This window comes from Diadema setosum, chromosome 10, assembly GCF_964275005.1.
Source record: "Diadema setosum chromosome 10, eeDiaSeto1, whole genome shotgun sequence".
Classification (NCBI taxonomy): Eukaryota; Metazoa; Echinodermata; class Echinoidea; order Diadematoida; family Diadematidae; genus Diadema; species Diadema setosum.
In genome coordinates, this window is record NC_092694.1 from 21,726,801 (window position 1) to 21,748,039 (window position 21,239).

Consider the following 21,239-nt stretch of genomic DNA (forward strand, 5'->3'; position numbering starts at 1 on the left):
TGTTAAAGGGATGGTACAGTATTGGTAGAGGTGAGAATTGGGATTTAACTTTATGTAAGATATCAAGAAACCGTTTGTAAAATAGTACAGAGTGTGCCTTTCTAAGAGGAATTCAAAGTTTATTTGTTGAAAATCGGTTTTGGAATGGCTGAGATATCCGAAAATCAAGTAAAAACAAAGTGATCATAGTAAAATGTGGGTCCCACATTTTACTAGAATTGCTCTGTTTTGGGTATCTCAGCCATTTCAAAACCAATTTTCATCAAATAAACATTGAATTTCTTTTGGAATTACATGTTCTTTCATATTTCATCGGGGTTTCTCATAATCTCACCCCAAAATGTTAGAAACCCCGAGGTTAGGTCTCAACCAAAACTATATGATCCCTTTAATGCTTCATTCCAATATCCAGGAAGAGAAGTGTAATCATCTGTAGTTGTCAAGAGACAGCCAAGATTGAAGCACTCAACATCGAGCTACAACAATCAACTGCCAATTCCACTTGTTAATTATGCTTCATCAAACATCCTCTGGAGGAATACAAGAACATACATACACTTATCCTACTTCAAAATCGGCAGTGTGTCTCTTTGGAGGCATGCAGTTAATTGCTCAAATAACTCTAGGGCATTTTTCAGTGCATCCTTGTACACTTTTGTGCCTGTCATTTGTGCAAAATATATACATATGATGTAAGTAGAGCACCTCGCTTTAATAAAAACTGCACCAACACAAAATGCTGACAGCAGTTTATAGCTACGACATGATGTCTTCAAATGAGGTCAATGACCTTGCAGTGTTACAAGTTGTATATATATAAGTGTGCTTGCGAGGCAAACCATTTAACTGTATCTGTGAGGAAACAGGTCCATATAATGATGGATTATTAAATGGACCTGTTTCCTCACAGATACAGTTAAAGGAAAACATAGTTCCCATCTATATGCCTGCAGAATTGTTGAGTTGTGCTCTAAAATGTACACGTATTGAAGAAATGTGTGAAGTAACAATACACAATTTCAATGGGTAACAACGAAAATGCAACATATAAACCAAAAAGATTTGCTGGAAGCACTACGTATACAGTTTCAGAGTATACTCAAATATAGTTATACTACATAATTCTTAATACTGTAAAAGTGGACATTTTTTGCGATGTTGAAATTTTCACACATTTCGCGCAACCAGAAACTAGTGCGAAAATAAAAGTGTCTAAATATTTTTGTTTGCTATATGTTCCAGTAGTTGATGTCTTGATTCCGCAAAATTGAAAATATGTGAAACTCTTCCTACCCGGCTGAGCGCAAAAAAAAATTAGTCGTGCAAAAATATCCACTTTTACAGTTATGGATTATTATGTTAATAGATAAATGGAGTCAGAGCAGTATCAAGTAATCTACAACACTACTCTAAATCTCATACAGCTTGTTGGAAAAAAACGATATCATTGCTGAGCATGATCAATCATCATTGATACATACAATCAAAATTATCAAATCAAATCAAATCAAATCAAATCAAATCAAATCAATTGATAAGACCTTTTTTTTTTTTTGCTCCAATCTCTTCAGTATATGTTTTCCCCCTCTAATCAAGACCCTGGCACTTGTACAGCCTCAGACTGCTCAAGAAGAAAAAGAAAGAAGCACTCCAAGATGCTCATGTCATAGTGAAGCCATCTGGACTATGCAGTTCTTCTGTAATTATACATTCAATTCTGCTGATTAGCTGCCTTGTTTTGAACAATGTTTTTAATGTCCTGGACAGTGCATAACAAGATAGCTTTTTGAATTTATGATGAGAATGACAGTGTTTGACAATGATTTAAAACAAGAAAACATGTATCTCCCCTGTTAGGACTCACCACCTTGAGTAAAATGTTCATACATCATGGTAAGGTTAGTGTTAGTCATTTGTCTCACTATATCGTCCCTTTTTTAAAACCCTTTCTGTACATGGCATCGCACATATTTCTTGGTGTTGGCCATTTGTCTTGGATGACCTTTATCCACGATTTAGCTATGCATGGTCAGACAAATATTATATCATCACTTGCAAACTCTTTCTCTCTAGAGACATACCCTAACACTACAATCCCTCAAATATAGATGACATTTTTTTTTTTTTTTTTTTTTTGTAGGCTAAAGGATTTCAGGTAACCGAAACTGATGTTTATCATCCTCCCATTCTGGATAGGTCAAGAATACTGATGGTATCTGGACCCAAATTTGTGGCGTTACCGAACTTGTTATGAGATTGCCCTGATTGTTTTGATCAAGCAACACTCTAGTAGGAGTGAAGTCATACATAAGAAAAACTCAAATCTGCCTCCTCGCGGGATTCACTGATGAAGGAAAGAAGCTCAAAACACTCCCATCCCAAGATTCTTTGTACGCATGAAACAGAGTCTGCCATTTTTTATATAGATAACACTCTGGTGTACACCCCAATGTTCCATTTAATTTTGATCCTGTAAATCTGTTCTTGTTTTTTGGTTGTTGTTTTTTTGTCTCTGAGATATAACGGTTCATCCTTGCTTCACATTCATCTGAGCCTGTAAACTCTTCATTGAGGTGAACTAGTGGCATATAAGTTATATATTGTTTCTGTAATGTATCAAAATTCATCATGGATATTTCTTTCCTGCAGCCGAGGAACGAACCCTTTTAAGTTTCTTTGGCAGTTAAACTGTAAGCACACATGCATACAACACCACATGTCACCAACAGTCGTGTCAAGGCTGCACTTTATTACCAAAACTTAATATGATCAATCGCTACCTTTACTGCTATACCAGCATGCCAGAGATTAGCCTTTTGTCAAGGCCCTCTCGCTGTATGGTGAAGAGAGCCCAGCTGAGTGGGGTTGCGCGAGGGCCTTTTGAGATCTGCTTCGCATTCTTTTGTTAGCCCTTTGAATTACCGACTTTTGCTCCCCGATTTCGGGAGCAAAAGTCGGGGACCAATCAGCGTGTCTGTCTGCTCGAACCCGATTTGAATAGAGCGAATGCACGCCGCTGCCGCAGACCTCACAGAACTCTACACACTCTCACAGAACTCTACACACAGAGTGTGTAGAGTTCCGTGGCAGACCTCCTCGGGTGGTCAGTGATGCATGCGAACAGGCATGACTACCAAGGCTGAGGATGCGGGGAGCGCGCCATTCCATTGGTTGACCGGAAGCCATTAAAATGAGTATTCAGAAGGGTTCACGTGTCATGAATAATAATGTGTGAAGCAGATCTCAAAAGGCCCTCGCGCTGGCGCGCTCGGCTGGGCTCGCTTCGCTCGCCCATTACAGCGAGAGGGCCTTGACAAAAGGCTAGCCAGAGATTTGTGTCGTGTCAACATCGGCAGAAGATGCATGCTGAGATGCATTGATGGACCGAGTTTGTCAAAATAGTAACGACTCTTCCTCAGCAGCTATTGTCAGTTAGGGGGGACTTTGCAGATGAAGACTGTGCTATGAAGTATTCATTTACATCATCACAAACCTGTCTCTCATTTTAATCCTTACAAACTGCTGGTTTGAGACTTTCATTGTTGGGTGAATTCAAATCAGACATGTGCTGTGCAGGCGGTGCACATATAATCAAGATGTTTTACCAGTAGGACACGACGTACGCTAAGATGACACACAAGCAAGGAAGCTTAAAGACGTCATCATTAATCACCAATTCACGTATTTCTGCACGCAATCAGAAGTTTCCATATACTTCTGATTAAACTTTTTCTCGGGGGGGGGGGGGGGTGGACATTGGGTGGAAGGAATGGCATTATTAAATAACTCCTCCCATAGATAAAAAGCCAACCGAACAAGAAAGTTGATGACATCGCTTGTAGATGACACTATAACTACAACACTGTACCAACAAACTGTGTTCTGTATTAATGATCATGATACAGGCCCCATCTGTGGCTCCATCACTATGCATTGTTACCTAATGTGAGAGCTTGAGATGACAACGGAAGCAATCATATCTTTCACTCCCTACTGTTTTTTGCCCCCCCCCCCGATGATTACAGATCTACGTCTGACACAAGATTATAGCCTGCGGCACATGGACTAACAACCCATCAAAACACGTAAAAGTGGTGCACGTCACCCATTTTTCATAGACTTGACAAAAGTTCATAAAGATTTTGCCCTTGATGCACTTCAGGATGGCAAGGTTATAGTCAAAGGATTTTTTTTTAAATATTTGCTCTAAAGGAAAGGATATGAGCTCATAGAATTAACATGAAATTACCAACATGTAATGCACAGAGGAAATACACATATTTGTACGATTGTATTATACATCTTTTTTCAGACAGCCGCATAGTCATACATAGTAAACTCCACATGTGGTTCCTTTGTTATAAATACATTGTACATACAATAATATCATTACACTTGGTTGATAGCAGTTGTCATCTACAGATTATAGGCCTACATTTGCTGAAAATTAGGGAAAAAAAATCGCTGTTGGATGCAACTGCCATCTAACTCAATTCTGTTCTGTATCACTCTCTGATGTACATGCATCTATGCAAATTTGAGCAAGCGATCGGACAGATGATATCATCAACTGTCAAAATGAATAATTCAAGATTCGACGAAAGCAAAGAATGGCACTGCCGACGTCTCGCCTCGCCTTCCTAGAAATCAGGCCACGATGACAGACAGAGTGTGTAAGGGGTGGACAGCCACGAAAATCAATATAGATTATACTGACGTGTATCAACCTATCATCCTCGGGGAAAATCAATAGAACAGTATGGACCTGGGTATCAGTTCCAGAGAGCTGGACATTGATACGTGTGGCCACACTGAGTGAGTCCAGCTGATGAAGCAATTCAAATGTATAATGTCATTACGACCGACTGATTGATCTGGCCTTTGCAAGGTCCACTGAGAAAGCCACGGTTAGCTGCATTTTGGTGAATTGGTGAATTGGTGAGTTTGGCGAGGGAAATTAATGAGCAACAGAAAAAAAAAATCAAATAAAAAATAAACAAAACACAAATAAAGTTGATTATTACACAAACATTTTCTAATCAATCCCACTGCTTCGCAGTTTTATATTGCCTCTTTGAAAACAACTGGACGACAACCAGTAAGTTGTGATATGTTTACACGTTGTTTGCCAATCATAATGGAAGTCAAGTATCTCTCTACAATTTGGCCTCAAAATATTCAGAATGAGTAGGTGTACTGACACTGTCATTTATTGGTTCCATTTGACTTTTCTTTTGTTGAATGTTTGGAATATACAGATCTAACTATTTGTTAGTTCACTTGTCCTCTGGCATACACTGCCATCACATTATGACTTAATAGCAATGAACAAACACGGTAAAAACTGTGAGATACACTTGAGATATTTTCTTTCTCGAGTTTAGTGCAGCTACAGTAGATGTACTGAAAGTTATATCCATTAGGGTAAAACATAGTTTTTATATGGTTTTATATGGTCTCACTAAAGATGTCATAAACCTCAATTCTCACCTCAACCAGAACTGTACAGTCCCTTTAAGATTCATCCTGTGTTTAATTCTAAAATGCCACCACAAAGTCAAATTCCCCCTTGTTCTGCTGTGGTCATGTGGTGCATTAATAGTACAGAATGACATGTGAGCAGATTTAGCCAAAGTATACAAACAAAATCTGGTAAACAGCATCAGCAATACAGCATACACCCCACCTAGGAATAAGAATGCAAAAATGCATAAAAAACAAACAAAAACAAACCCATACGCACATAAATCTTAATCTGCTTGTTAGTATCAAATACACAATCTTCAGTATGACTTGATCATTTTCTGTGTTTGATAGTTATACTCCATACAATCAAGAAAGTACAGGAATATGGGTCATTAGTCATTAAACTTAATGAAGTCAATTTTATTCAGAGCAAAGTCTAATTACAGGAATTGTGCCAGTGGGGTGGGATGGGGGTATGAAAAGATGGGAGAATTGTGAATTGTGATTGGCAACACTCACCATAAAGGAAGCAATCTTCACACGAAATGACCAATAATGAATTTCTTTAACACTTTCACTGCCAGCTAAGGAGTCTGGGTTGTGTTTCACGAAGGAAGGTCTACCCTAGCATGATACATTGGACTCTAAGAGGTTAATGTTTTATTGATTGCATTCTCTGATAAAGCCTATCTCATCACGTCTCGCACAAAACTCAATTATCTTTAATGAGCTCGGTAATAGTGTGACTGTTCTCTTTATCACCTTCACTGGCTCGCATTAATGTACATGTAGACAAATACCAGGATGTCTACGAAAGGAGTACACATGTTTGATGGGATATTGACCACTGTCTTTTACATTTATTACCCCGCTAAGGGCAAGGAGGTTTAATGTTTTCGATGACATTTGATCGTTTGCAAAGTAACGCAAAGTACTGTGAACGGATTTAGATGAAAGTTACAGAAAAAAAAATGATAATGACATGTGGAACAGATGATTAAATTTTGGTAGTGATCTGGATATTTTAATGAATTTTTGAAGGATTTTTTGATCTTTTGGGAGACACAGTCAATGAACTTGGGAGTTCAAGCTGCGCGTATTTGTGGTTTTGCATACATGCACAAAATCGCATACTCTGCTCAAGGTGCCGTGCAGAGGAAGCAGATGAGGTAAACGCAAGCCTTCAATCATTGGGAGATCGGGCAATTCTCATCATGCGTAAATGGGTGTAACTTAGTGGCTTGGCGGAGGTCTGTGCTAGCTCTCCAAGAACTTTTCTAGTCTTTTTAATGCATTATTCTTTGCAGGTCAATTCAATTCTTTCTTTCTTTCTTATTTATATCTGCTATGAGAGAAATACTGTGAAGTCCCCCTCTCACAGCTTCATTGAGTTTAAAGTATATATATATATTTTTCAGTTTCTGCAATTTAATCTCCTTTTTTTATATGGTTGAATGATGAGATGAGGAAATTAGGTTGAATTTTGACAGGTTTGTCAAACAAAGGAACTTTACTTAAGAAGGCACAATCATTGGCTGGAGTGTTTTTGCTGTGGGAGCACAGCGTTTTATGTCTATTTTGCATTTTAAGGAATGAGCACCCGCAGACGCCAGATGTTCCGGTTTATTGGGTCTATACACTCATTTAGAATTGCCCAATTAGCAAGATGGGGATGTTTATGTCATTGCTTCTCTCAATAGGCATGGACATTTTTGGCTGTGATGATGTAATCATCAGGCATTACCGCAAAGTTTACTGTTTCAGTATAGTTATTTGATCTTTACTTCATATCAAAAGGAAAGGGAGAGTAAGTTTGATCTTAGATCATTGCAATTGACTCACTTGAATTTCTGAAGACAAATTAAAATGACAAACTAACATTCATTTCCTTCAATACCAAATTGTTACAATGAAAACTCATATAAACAATGAAAATATATTTTCAAAATATTAAAAAGAAAAAGTGGAAAGGCTTGCTACAATAAAGCTAGTTGCCATTGAAATCCACCATAAAATGGCATTTGCTATCATAACTGCATGCCTTCCTTTAAAAAATAAAATATATATTTTAGGCAATGCTATCTCTCAGTCTGTTGAAGCATAATGCCCTTCATAGAAGGTTCCCTTTCATCTTTTACTGTTGTTGTAAATGTTGTTAAAATGCTGATAGTGCCAGGTATTGTGTTGACCAAAAGCTCCACTATCATCACAATGAGAATATTGTGACAGACAGGTACATTACCTTTTCATCAGCACATTGCATTTCCTCTAATACACTACAAAAAAGCAGATTTCCCTTTTAGTTTTAGAGATCCCTCGGATATATGGTGTAAATAAGGCAATCTGCTTTTGCACTCCCAACAGTCTAGGCAGGTATAACTATTTCTAGCACAGCGGCATTGATCTCCGTACAAGGTCCATTGTTATTCTATGCACATTATCCTTGCTTTGTTCAGTCTCTTTTTCCCGCTTCCATTGATCTTGACCCCCAAATGATAATGGCATCTTTAGACCACTTCGGCAGCCCCTAGAGCCATGAATAAAAGATAGTTGGGGGATAACGGTCACTCCCTGAACATCATCCGTGCACGAGGCAGCACAAGTTTGCGCTTTGAATTGTATAATGTCCATGTATCCTGGTGGACCTGTCTAGATTTCAATGCTGTATTCACTTCTCAACCAAATGAAATATACACCATCTTCTTTAAATGATTGAGCAAGTACCTGGGAGCACATTAGTTTAAGGGAATTGTCCTAAAATATATATGTGGGCTCAGCAGATGCAGAAAGTTGAGTGAAAAACACTTGATAAAAGTTCTGAGGAAAATCAGACAATCCATTCAAAGGCACTTACAATCAACAGTCAAACAATGATTTTCACTTTTCATAAGCTTTAAAACCACTATCACTTGTCACATTTGAAATATGACAAGGTAGCTCATCACTCAAAAATGTTTCTAGGAGGAGAATGCATGAGCTTGAACAGACACTGGCATTTTTTTTTTCATGTTGTGGCAAACTTAATGTTTTATAAAAAAAAAAATGGTGGTTTTCCTGTCAAGAAATTGCCAGAATCTGAGAAAACCTCACAAGATTCTTTGCTGCAACCAAAGAGTAATGAAAGAGAAGTACATGTATGTACGCAAACAATTTGGGGACTTAAAGCAATACCTCACAAAAACATCACACAAGATTAGTAACTATGGCAACAACTTTGTGAGAAGGCCCCGCTCGGAAGAAAGGAGATGTAGACTGCAATATTATCAAGACATTTATAATAGCATGGTATCAATTATTCCTTATTTCTTGGAGTTGCACAGGATACAAGGACAGGCTTGTAACACCTTCGTGAATATAAAATGAGAGAGGGTTGAGGATTAGCAAGGCAGACTTTCTAACTGAATGAAAGCTAAGACCTTGAGCATCAGGCATAAGCCCTGGGAGTCATCAGAGAGGTGATATCTTTTAATGTCAGTCTAATTCATCCAGAACTCTCCATTGATTTGGTTGTTCTTTGTTGATCAAGGTCTCAAGCTCCAAGAGAGCTTTCACACCGACAAAAAACCCCCCAAAACCCACCAACAACTTGTCTGGTAAAACATAATTCTGGAGACTTTAGTGCCATTGAGTAACTTTACGTCAGACGTACTGCACATTTTGAATCATATTTTTGCTATTAAAACATGGTTTTTCAAATTAGGCATGGGCAATTGCAGTCCTGATGTGTTTTCAAATTAACTCCTGACAAGTACTTGATTTTGAGGAGAATTAATCTAGCCATGGTGTGTGCATACAATATTTACATATATGAGTGTGCCAGTAAAGTACGCAAACATAATCAGGAATTATGCGTTTGGTTGACAAGCAATGGTGATGGTGACAACACTGTAGTATAGAAGTCATTTCCAGTTGGCAGTTACAGGAATAGACTAATTTCTGTATTAATAAGACACTTAGTAACTTGGAACATGTCCAGAAGTGAGTTTCTAAAACGTGTTTGCAAATGAGTTCTGTGTAAAGTGTGAAAATCCTCTAAGGGATCCCCTTGTCATTCCCTCTCTAGGCTAATCATTCTACCTCTGTGATCTCACGCCTTTGTTCCGCTGCCCACATGGGGGATTACTTGTTTTGTTGACTCCTATTCCTTTATGCCAGTGATACGTTTTGACCATGGATGGTGACAAAAGAAACAGGTTTGTTGTACTCCGCTCCATCTAATCAACATTGATCGTCTGTGGTGAAAGAGCAAAGATACAGGTGTATCAAAGTAACACAGCATTCGGCCAGCCTCACATACTGCCCGTGGATTAGCTGGAATAATTTCATTTCATCTGGAGAACATTTTAAAAAGTTGATGGTAAGTCAGAACCAACCCTTGATTGCCAGTATTGAATACCAATGTATAATAAATTTTGCATACGTATCTTGAATGAATTCTGAGTATTAACCCATTGAGGAAAGACTGATTTGCTACAACACGCATTTCCCATAAACACTTGCCCGAGTATACTCGGGACTCATCTCAACAGGTTAAAATGTAACACATTTGTCTGATAAGAGTAGAGTTTGTTACAGGCACGTATGAATTATACGTAATAAGACCAACCACAAAATAAATAATTTTGAGGCAGAACAATCTACATGTATCTTTAAGATCAAAATGTAAGTATTAACTCTCTCCCCCTACCCCTTGATCCCTCTCTCACATTCTTTCTCCCCCTTTTCCCCCTTAACTTCCCTCTCTCTCACACCCCCTCCCTTCCCTGCTGTTCTCTTGCTCTATGTCACTCTTACCACCCCTTTTTTTCTCCCTCCCTTCCCCTTCACTCTTTCTCCTCCTTCCCTTTTCCCCTCCCTATCACCCTCTCAAACTATCCCTCCCCCTCTCTCATTCCCTCTCTTCTTTCTTTATCATATCTCTTTCCTTCTCTCTCTCATCTCATTATTCTATCTCTTTTCCTTGCTCATCCTCCCTATTAAATCCCCCCACCCCACCCCCCGAGGATGTCTTACTCTTTTTCTCTCCCATCGTCTCATCCTCACCATCATCATCATCATCATCTGGCCTGTGATGAGGCCACAACTACATCTTTATGGACCTGGCCTTCTTTATCTTTATAGAGGTAGGGGGAGGAGGGGGGAGGACATCATGGAGGAGAAAGACAGAAAGGCTACTTCATATGTATACATCTCCCTGTATAACATACATCCTTTACTGCCTGCCAGAAATAGTCCTTCTGAAAAAAAAAAAAAAAAAAATCACTGCATAAATGTACCCTGACTCACTTGGTCAGAATAGTCTTGTGTCGGTGCGGAATGCACTGTGACGTCAGCAAGAACGCAGAAGGATTCGCATCACTATTGGATCGGAGCAGTTGTTTCACAATTGTTAAACAACTCATAAACCAAATTGGTTGCCTCGCTCATCTCTCCACACCCTTCGGCTGATAAAGTCCTTTGTACTGAGACGAAACAAAGTGGATAGTTAAGGATCTATGTCCCTTTGACCCTTTGTCTCCAAATCGTTGGTATTCGTAGACCAACAACCTCGCCACAAGCACTCTCTCCACCGCTGCAGATTAATCTGTTTATGATTCTACCCCTGGATTTGGTTCAGATTAATTCTATTACATACTGATAAAAAAGCATTGACCTTACATTGGTTTGAGAGATAGATGTCAAGGGGGGAAAAATGAAATCTATATGCAAAGCAGAATTCATTTTCAGTGCACCTTATGAAATACTATTGATATTTGTACAAAATCAGACAATAACAATATTAAAATAACTCAGAAGTAAATCAATAATTAAAAGATATGGCATTACTTCATAATTGCTCTTTTGTTGAATGCATACTCAAAATTTCTCCATTCAAATTTTGCAATTTCTTTAAAAACTTTTTAATACTTACATGTACTTCTGTAAAAAAGGAACAAAAATAAAAAGCAAAAAACCACAAGCAAGGATAAAAAAGACTCCACTCAGTTGATGCTTGTGTTGTTATGTACAATGTAAGTCTGTAATTCTAGACTTCTGACATTCAACTAGTTAGAACTATTCTATCGTTAGATTAAGTTTGCTAACTTATTTTCTACTCTGATGTTTTAACTGACCTACTTCCAGGACAACTTTTGCTCTGTAGTAATTTCTCCTCCATCTAGTATTAAACTTTTATAGAGTTTACAGCTCAGCAGAGAAACATGTTAACATCTGCCCTTGACTGGTAAAATATGTTCTGCTGCAAGGGTTCCCTGAATTTGAAATTCTAAACACATTTATTATGATAGTCTGGAAGAAAATAGCTTTCAACCCCTCGAAACCTTGATGCTCTATTTTCTACTTGTTTGGCTATCTACTGTAGCTGGCTTGGTAAGCAGGAAATGTGCCAAGAAAGTTTACACATGTTGTAACACAGTCTCTTTATAAGATTTGATCTTTGGCTTGTCAGTACTGGGACTTGTAAATATCACAGGTGATAGAGTACACATGAATCCATGCTGAAGATGTTGGATTTGGTCACTTGTTGGGTGCTCATTCCTTGAAGTTTTCAAGGCCTGACGAATGAGAGCTACATTGAGTGTATCCTTTAAAGTGTATTTAAAGTAACATGGTATCCTATGTTTAGATGCAGGCTGTATTCTTTCAGATGGCGCTGACACCAGCGGCAGTATCGCGGTGCCATAGCATTATCCAGGAATTTGTCAGCTTCTCTCTCCCTTCTTGCCAGCACATGCAACAAAGGTTTTGAACAATTCTTTTACAGCTTCACACATGGTCATTTAGTGTCTGTATAATCCCAACAAAGAGAACATTAAACAAAACAAAAACAAAACAGAAACAAAAACAACAACAAAATACAGATATGTTCTCCTTGAGTTTGCACGTGTTTTTCTATTTCTTCTTTTTCTTCCTTTAAATTGCTTGGGGGAAAGTGTTCATGGTAGGGATTCCATCTACAACATGGTACCCTTCACTGGGTTTACTGGTATGCCAAGGCATATGGAACACTATTTGTGTCAACATGAAACATTGGGAAGATATGTGTGACAACTTGCCTGGAAGTATTTTTGGATTCAAACACAGCCGCTACACACAGCATCTGGTTGACTCTGCGTGCCTATCAGTCTAGATTCATTTACTAATCAGCAATTTGTGAGTCAATGAATCAGTAGGAGATATATGTTCACTACAGTAATACTGACCTCTGAATGATGCAAGCCTGGACAGTGTATTAAGTCAATTTAAACACGTTGCTTAAATTAATAATATACTGCTCAAGGATGATATCAACAGTATCAGCCTCATCCAGGAAAAACAAACAAACAAACAAACAAAAGTGTGATGCCAAGTCATTAGCATCTTCTCATTGGAGAAGGAAAATTTGGATAAAACAAAACAAAGAAGTTAAAGAGAAAATAAGAAGAGATATTCTTATTAAATGGGTATTTTTTTTTTCAAAGTAGTAAACACTGTCTTTAAAAATGTATTGATGCATACAACAAAGCATAAAATGGAATACTTTAGTCTCTTAAAATGTAAACTGGTTTCTTTAAAAGGAGTATAGACACTTTTATTTTCCTGTTGCCATAGCTACATGTACTTTGCTTATCATCATGAGATGTGAACACAGCCATTCAAAATACTGTTAATAGGTTGCATGACCTTGAGAGACAAGCAGATTATCAAAATCTATACTGTTTGACAAAGAAGCATTGATTCATTAATTACGTGTATACACAGTCCACCCTATATGTGTACCCATTAATTAAAAATGTGCAGTCTCAGTTGTGTAGTGGTACGGGGTTGCAGAATATGACTGATTAATACACTATAGAAATATAAAGCTTGTAAAATGATAAAAAAATGAAGTGTTTAAAGCTGGAATAGCTCTATCATGGACACAGACAATTGAAATACATGTACAATACCTTCTTCTTGCATTTAAGCGCTGACATATTTTTTTTTTTTTGTTCCTAAAAATGATTTCAGGGTAGCTGAAAAATGGCCAAATCTCTCTCAACATGACACTAACTGAGGTAGCAATCTCTCTAATTGAATTGAATTGAATTGAATTAAGTCATTTGCAGCCTCCTGTGACTGAAAGAGTATTGGATAATATAAAAAAAAGATATTGTAATGAGCTTTTTCTTTAAAAAAATAATGTAGCCTAATCCTTCACAGTTTGCTAATACTTGACATAAACGTGAATCATCCATGCGTTATTCCTGAGATCTATATCTATTGTCCACACCCTCTTGGTATTACCCTGCAAAGTCACCTTACAATTTGTGCTTACCAGTTCAACATGTCAATATTGTCAGTTTAGATGTAGAAGGGTGTTAAGGATTCATTAACACAATGCTACCTTTGCCCCTCAGCTACCCTTTTGTTTAGCACCATTGGCAAAACGCTACGCTGCACCCATGTCTACACATACGCTGAGCACTGTGATGAGTTTGTGCAAGCAGAAATGTTTTTTTTTGTGTGTGTGTGTGGGTGTGTGTGTGTGGGTGGGTGTGTGTGGGTGTGTGTGTGTGTGTACACTACTGGACACACATGATGACCAACATCACGTGCCACTGACCATTAAGTCTTGGTCGGTGATGAGTCTGAAACTAATCAGCCCTGTATAGAGAGACTCTAATCAATTATTATAATCCCTGCAGAATCAATACGCCAGTGGATGAATGCACTAGCAAATTAGAGCACATTACACTGATAAAATCTGACTCTGTCAAGGATGTGTGCATATCTCTACAAAAAAACACTCTCCATACATTTCCCTTCCACACTCTCTCTCCTTGCCCCCTGGCCCATTTTTTCATCTGCTACCGCTATATAATGAGGCAAAACTTTCTCTCTTTTTTTAATCTTTGACCATCTCATATTACAAAATCCAAAGATATAGACGACCTCATCTCCAGTTTGTAGATCATATTTCATTCCTGCCGGATGACTCTACAAATAAATCAGCACAACATCTATCTACACTGATTTAAAACAAGGATACTGTGCATTCATGGTTTATGAAATAACAATTCTTCTGTGTAGCAACCACGTTTACTTTTACACTTCCAGTTAACTTCAAACCCACCAGAAAAACACACAACTGTAACAAACATTATTTTACCTCAGCAACTCAAAATGACATAATCATTATTGATGAGTAAAGTGAACCCTTTTTGCAACATGCTGCCAATTCCAAATTTCCTCGTCTTCACTCCACCTACCGACTCCGACAGTGCTTTGTGAATCTTTAGATGAATCACATACCTGTCCAATCCGATTGCTGCAGAGATATATCCATGGCTGGCGTAATGTAAGCAACTGTGAAATTGTGAAGTTATCATCCAGATAATTGACATGACCTCAGTCAGCAGAGTCACTAATGTCCAAATTCAAAGACAAATTGAGCCTGAAATAGTATGTGAATGCTCGGTAGATGTCACTTCACACATGTGATGTACTTTAATGACAACCACAGGGCCAATATACTTGTAGTACAAATTGTACTGGTGAAATAGTTTTGGGGGTAATGCAGAAACACAAAATAAAGGCCTATGGAAACCCATCGAGTTCCTTTTTCAATTCTTTTTTTTTTTAAAATAAATATGTGAATGGATACAAAAAATCAGTTTAAAGAGTAAGTGTGTATAACAGGCTGGGCAGGTGGGGTCAGTGAAGTCCATGTGTGTGTTTTGATCATGTTTAACCAGTTCTTATAGTAGCCATTAAGTTCTCAGAGGCTTTGTCAAGACTAGCCTACAAAATACAGTGTTCTGCTGCAAAGATGACACGGAAAGCCAAGAAAATGGACACCAAAATAAACTTCAGGGCATAAACCATGCAAATCAATAACTAAGCATAAGCAGAGTAAGACTGGCCAGCCGAAAACTCTCCTGACAGGTTCATTATCTTGTGCCCAGCGGCCAGCTTTCTCTTGACCCCAAGTGACCATCCTGCCGGACATTCGGTGAATGGATACACCAGTCTTTGATGACAAGGAGTGTTTCCGCCAAAGCATTCATTCATTTAATCAGCAGTTCAATCTTAGTGAAGGACTGAGAAAATTGTGCGGGAATTAATGATTCCCCCCTCCCCCCTTCTTCCATTGCTCCAGATATCGCTGGCAGTCATTGTGCCAACACTCTGCAATGTTCGATTATTTCTTTGCTCCGACAGAGATAACTCCCTGCTGAAGGTGGCAAGGATTCTTAATGATATTGATTCAGCTCCAGTGCTGGTGCGGCAAGGAAAATGTGATTGCTTTCTACATGAAATGGTGTATGAGATGCAAATATGTTACCAGTGTTTACACAAAATGGGAGGCACCTTTTCTTCAAAGTATAACACTGGCAGCCCTTACACTTGTGTTCACAAGAAAGATACTACATGTGCATACAATACTGGTAGCCTGACACAGTGTTTACAAGAAAAATACTAAATATGATATTGGTAGCCTAATATCAGTGCATACAAGACATTATACATTTAATATTGTATTGGTGATATTTCTGCCAATTATGTCTTGGAAAATACAAAATTAGGTCCTTCTCGTCATATGTACACAAATTTTCATATGATGAGCAAATCTGCATTGATACTGTTAATTTATTACAACTACTGTAAAGTGGAACCTTACGTGTGGGTAAATTTTCATGCTTGGCTGGGCTATTAAAGATGAATTTCTTGCATTTTCAATTTTGGGGACGGTCAAATAACAAAACAATTTTATTGCTACAACATATATCTTGACGTCAAAGATCTGCATAAACTATATAAGAAGCAAGAAAAACTAGAAAAGCACTTGGAGAGTACAGACTTCCGCCAAGCTAGTAACTCATTTCCACCGGTACATGCATGCAATTTCCCAAAATAGTAGCCCTTTGTTCACGTCATTGCACGGCGCCTTATATTGCCCAAGCGCGTATGTAAACCTCCAGAACGCACAGCTTGAACCCCAAGTTCATTGAGCTTATATGCCAAAAGATGAAAATCCTTCGAAAATCCATAAAAATCCCCGGATCACTACCAAAATCTAATGAGGTGTTCCTTGTATCAATATCAACTTTTTTATGTAAGTTTCATTTTAATCTGTACACTACTTTTTGAGTTATTTGGCAAATGGACAAACCAATGCCGATGATCACTTAACCTCCTCCTTCCTTGGCGGAGGTAAAAATCCACTTTCGTTTCTGAGTTAGTTTCCTCTTGCATGAAATTTCTACATCGTGAACGCTTTCACTTTTACAATATTGTGAAGCACCATGTGTGGGAGGGTTGACATTCACACAGCTTGATTGGCACTGTGCCAACTCATTACATACTGCTCTGGCCACCGAGAGTTGTTGCTTCCATACACTAGGTGTAATGTAATGACCAATCAGCACCAAAAGAGAGCTGCTAGGAAGTTAAACATTGGTTGGGGAAATGGTGGCATAGGATGTATTATTGCCACAGATCAACTAATGCACTGTCATACAATGTGTGCTGCATGTAATCAGGAAGCTGCATACTTTACTGGACCACACTTTTCCGCTTACCGACACACTGCAGCAAGTGTGGCCTAAAATATTCATCTCTTGCAAAATGTAAAAATTATGTCACTACACATCAGAAGGGTTTGCTACGATGGATAAATAACTATCTGTTGATTAAAAAAACAAAAATCCATTGGGCAAGAAACTATATTCAGTGACATATTGTGTAGTGACTTCAAGGTGCGAATTGGTTGACTGAGATAAGAAACTCACACATTTAACCAATATCCATCTGCATGGCACAAACTATATCCAATAGTCATTTTTTCATTATCTTTAAAAGCATTCTAAGACTAAAAAAAAAAAAAAATTGTTAAATTTTTCAATGCAGTGAAATATACATCAGATTAGGCATTTGATGACAGGATAATTGAAAAAACAATACAAAACCCAAACACCATAAATTTGTGCTTCATGAAACAAGAAATTTTCAAATTTCAGAACAGCTTGCCATATTTTTCAATCTCTCAACTCTACCATGAACAAATTATCCTACCCCCAGCAATATCACCTAATAAATGCCGTTTTTGTTGTTGTTGAAACTGTATTGTATGTTAGAGCTAATCAGGGTCATACAACATGTAAACAGATATCTCTCCATGTATGTATACATTCATGAATAATCATATGAAATAGATAGACAGATACAAATATAAAATCAATAAATGTAGAAACAAATACTGTATAAGCTGTTACTTTCGCGAGGGTTTAATTTTCGTGAATTTCGTGAATCACGGTTTGATCACGAATTTTCGTAATAAAAACATGCGAAACTGTCGCCATACGCTAGGTTAATAATGCATTAGATGATAGCGTTGGTGTCAATTCGCGAAAACAACATCTTGCGAAAATGGCTGTGACCTCCGCATTTGCAAAAATATCTGTACGTGAAAATAACAGCTCATACAGTAGATAACATGGTTTATCTACTTTTCCATCCTTTTCTTCTACTTTCTCTGTTCTTGATATTGTTATTGTTGGATATCCATGAGTTTGTGCCCTCAGGACATTTCATCAGTCAGACATTTTTCATGCTGACTATTGCTTCTCAATCACATTATTCATAATCTACCAAGCAGAGCAAAGAATTTACATCGCCTGTTCTGCAACAATTCCATCTTTAATAGTTTCTTTGCTCCCTTTCCTCAAAAGAAAAGAAGTTTGACACAACAACCAAATACACACATACAAATCTGCTGTGAAACCAATGTGATAAAGACTGCGTGCCATTTGTGCAAGGTTTGGTCACTGCTGGAGAGTACAAACGAAAAGTGCAAAACAAGGTCTGGGTGACATAGACTAGCTCTTGTGGACTGACCACTATATCAGATTCTTCCCTGCTTGACCATGGTCAGTGGCTGGACGTCATTTGCAGAGACCGTGGAGTGGACAGCTCTCAAACGAAGAGAGAGCGCGTATCAGTTGAGAGAGAAAGTGATCGCCACTGGACGAATCTCTCCGGACATGAGTGACCCAACTGTCTTCACCTGTTTCCTTCAGAGATTCAGACCCGCTGGTCACCATCCTGATATTTTTTGTGTCTTTGCTTCAGATCTGGCATAAAATGAAGTTAGGCTATGACATTCCAAGTCTATCAATGGACACAACCAGCACAGATGTTTCCCTTTCTGCTGTGACATCATGTAAGTATTATAAAACTTTTACAATGTGTTTGCCGTAAAATACAATGTATACATCTTTCAGGCTTTTTAGGCTACAATTGAAATTGCCATGGACATGATTCATGTGTAAGGGCTTTTCACGGACAGGGGCATTCCTGTTTCTAGATATTTTCATATATTATAGGGCCTGCATTTGAATGTCTTGTATTTTCTATTCTCATCACAGTATATTTTTTTCTAATCATAATAGATATTTTCATAGCTTTGATATAATCATACAGTACTGTCATTTCAGTGATCATCAACCTAAGTGTAGTTTGAACACAAGACCCATATAACTTTTGCTTTCTGTACCAGATCCTCAAGAGCTACATTGTGCTAAGTTACTTGTATGTGCCAGCTCTATCACTGATTCAGATCACATCATGAAATAATCTTGACTGTGAACGTCACATATCAGATGACAGAAAATATTTGTTGAATACTGTAAAAGTGGATACTTTTGCGTAACTAATTTTTCAGGTTCGGCCGGGTAAAACAAGTTTTGCATGTTTTTAATTCTGCAGAAACAAGATATCAAGTACTGGAACATATGGCATGCAAAAATATTCGCATTCTTTTATTTTCACGCTAGTTTCTGGTTGCGCGAAATAAAAATTTCAACACCGTGAAAATTTCCACTTTTAAAGTAAGTTGCTGACTTCCTTAAGTCATCTTAATGGAATACCACCTCTGTCCTTAACAAATTTAATTTGCAAAACGTTGCATGTACTGTCACTGAAATGGACTCAATTAATATCGTCAATCTCCGTTGTTTCACAAAGACCTTTATACGAGATGGCTGGACTACTGTATATGCCAAATATTTCGCGAGGTTTTTATTTTCGCGAATTTCGCGAGTCCGGTGCTATTCGCGAAATAAAAGACACACAAAAATATTGACTCTCAAACCGACGTGAACGTATACACTTCTCCGTTCCAGTACAGGACTCCACGATCGCGAATTTAACCATTCGCGAAATTGTTGGTAATTCCCAATTCGCGAAATTTTAGACTCGCGAAATATACGGCATATCGTCACTGGGGTGACAAGACCTCGTATCTCAAAAATGTCATTTTTTTTTTTTTAGCTTAATGGTCAAATAATGGGTCAAGTGATGTCTTGGCCAAATCCTAACTGTCTTACTCCAAAAATGAAGCCACCATGACATGTCAAAGAGATGGCTTTCCCATTCACTATAGTGCTTTGGCCGCCATGTTTTTTCGCTCTCCTGAACATTTGACAATTTTGAGATACGAGGTTTTGTCACCCCAGCGACGATATACAGTATTTCCACCAGAATGAGTTCATTGCACTCAATACATGGGAGTGGGGCCTTTGGGAAGATTTCACTGAACAACAAGGCAGGGTATGGCTAAGAAAACTGGCACTCAAAGGATTAATGCCATCAATGCTTGTAAGTTAAGATAAATATGGTAAAAACTAACAATCTCTTCCAAACCCAGGATGGCCAATAGCATTACCATGATCTTGTAGCTTTGCAAGAATTAGACCATACTAATGCACTGCAAATGAATAATAGCCTGGGGCAAGTTTTTGCAAAGATTAGGTCAGAATATCACTACTCCTGGTAAAACATGTATAACCTGCCCTCAGTACACCACACAGATCTCTCCTCACCACAGGTTTACATTGTACACTCCACAATTATTTAAATGGCTATCATTTAAGTACTATCATTTTGTGGGCACTGCGCTAAGTAGGAATGAATCAGGAAAGTCTGTGAGATAATACATCTACTGCAAGAAAGTCTGTGCCCAGTGCTCTTAGGTGTCTCCCTTCTTATTCAGAACCCCCCAAAACAGACATTACCTACATCATATACATAAATGCACACACACACACACACACACACACACACACACACACACTCATACAAACATACATACATACACACATGAAGGTACTTTTACAGACTTCTATACATATCCATACACACAAACATATACACAAGCATATGTACAAGTATGCATACAAGCATGCATACATACATACAACGTACATACATATGAACTGTAAAAGTGGAAATTTTTGCGGTGTGAAAATGATCACCCATTTTGGTTTCAATAAAAGTAGTGCAAAAAATAAAAACTCCCTTTTTTTTTCTTTGCTTGTCGTATATGCAATACTACTTCATATTTGCTTCCATGGGATGAAAAACATTTGAAATTTATCATACCATACAAAACGCAAAAGATAACTCCTGTGAAAATTTCTCTTTTACAGTACTTGCAAATACATGTATATACCCACATTCACACATACTGCCCATACATACAGACATACATGTACATACACTCATCTTGAGATCTCTCGCTATTTGTCTGATGCAGAATTGGGCTGAAATACATGTAATCTGGATCATGCGATCTCATTAGGGAAACAAGGACAATACAACATGAAAAAATATTTTTCAAAAAACCCTTCTCCAGGCAAAAAACAAGTTTGTAGTTGCAAAAAAAAAAAAAAAAAAAAAAAACAACAACAACAACAACAAAAACAAAAAACAGAAGAGATACTATACCACCTCTTCTTGGCACACTTCCAGGG

The 21,239-nt window shown here is 37.9% G+C and overlaps 1 protein-coding gene across 1 annotated transcript in view; it reads right to left on the reverse strand.

Moving 5' to 3' along the window:
- LOC140234143 (laminin subunit alpha-4-like) overlaps positions 1–21,239 on the reverse strand; it is a 59,113-nt gene that overhangs the window by 6,044 nt on the left and 31,830 nt on the right. The gene's annotated exons all lie outside the window — the stretch shown is intronic.